Source organism: Pteropus vampyrus, unplaced genomic scaffold (genome assembly GCF_000151845.1).
Source record: "Pteropus vampyrus isolate Shadow unplaced genomic scaffold, Pvam_2.0 Scaffold460, whole genome shotgun sequence".
Taxonomy (NCBI): domain Eukaryota; kingdom Metazoa; phylum Chordata; class Mammalia; order Chiroptera; family Pteropodidae; genus Pteropus; species Pteropus vampyrus.
In genome coordinates, this window is record NW_011889241.1 from 72,302 (window position 1) to 73,852 (window position 1,551).

The 1,551-nt window shown below is 33.3% G+C and overlaps 1 protein-coding gene across 2 annotated transcripts in view; it reads left to right on the forward strand.

Annotated features, from left to right (window-relative positions):
- The window catches only part of LOC105306757 (natural killer cells antigen CD94-like), a 33,652-nt gene that overhangs the window by 27,506 nt on the left and 4,595 nt on the right, over positions 1-1,551 (forward strand). The window lies entirely within an intron of this gene.

The window sequence follows — 1,551 nt, forward strand, 5'->3', positions numbered from 1 at the left end:
CACACACACACACACACACACACATATAGATACACATACACACATATATACATACATTATATATATTTTATGTAGATATGTCTATGTGTGAACACGTACTTTTGTGTGTTCAGTTATCTTATTTGCGACTTGAGCCTAGAAGTCTTGAATTGAACACAGTTTTCACAAATTTTATTTCTCTGTCAGTAAACTAAGGTAAAAAAAAAGACAATGGTTCATTTCAGTCTCATCAAATATGGTTCTGAAAATCTGGAATCACCTCCAAATGAATGTGGTCCTCTCAGTGTTAGAAATATAGTAACCCATACTATATATTCTGTCACAAAATTGTATCTTTTTAAAACTAAGGATGGAAGGAAAATCTGAAATTTTTATTTCTCTAAGATGATTTTACACTGGCAAGAAAATGAAAAAAAATAGGCAATTTTTGTTATTTCAACTTTGTCCAACATTAAAACTAGAATGAATAGATTTATGTGGGCAAAAGATCATTTTTACATCACCTCCCTCAACAAGAATTTGCATGAAGCCTAGATTAATAAATTTCTGTGTTTACATTCTCTGGTAAGAATTTAAACTTTATTAATTTTGATGGTTCAGTGAAAACAGCTCTATGCACACCATACAAATTAAAAACATGCAAAATTTTAACTCCATAGAAACAAAAAGAAATCACAGAACTTGTAGTTTATTTTTAGTTAAAAATCAGTATTTTACAAAAAGGTCCATCAATGGTAATGTTATAATGCTTCAAAATAAATAACATAAACAACAGAAAACTGATTTAGATGTGTGCTTTATCTGTTGATGAATGATGAATTGCAGTTCCAGATACATAATCATAGGTTAGCGTTCCTACTGTCAAGGTTTTTATTCTGCCTATGCATCCTACATTTCAATTTCCCACTAGTAAGATTTGTCTCCTGAGGACAAAATGTGTAAATCAATATATTATATGAGTGAGATAATACAGTAAAAATATAATAATTAATATAGTCATAAAAAATTAGGATAATAAGTGTCCACAGTCATGTTCAAAGGACTTGAAAGGAAAGAACGTTGGAGAATACAATGTTGGAAGCTTTTAAGGCTCACTGTAGTGTGGATTAGACCACCTAGGTAGTCGTAGAGCTCAGATGTGTATGTGTGTGTACATGGAATAGTAATGAAGCACTATAGTGTGGGCTTAGACCACCTAAAGTAGTCGTCGAGCACAGGTGTGTGTGTGTGTACATGTGTGTGTGCATGTGTGTGTGTGTGTACATGGAGCAGTAATGGGAAGTCACTGTGGTTCTACTTTTTGAACCTTCCCTTCCACACATGAGTTAACGAGGCAGCCATCGAAAGCACAGAGTGAGAGGTGGAAATATCAGCCAATCTGTTCTGAAAAATCAAAATTAAGAAAACACAGACACACAGAGAGATAGGCTTGATTTGAACTATAATGCGTGTGTGCTCTGAAGAAAGACCACTGGGGTTTCAAAAATAGTGACCTTGTTCAAATATTTGGCTCTGCTTTAGTTTTCTCATCAGTAGAATGAGTATATTTAT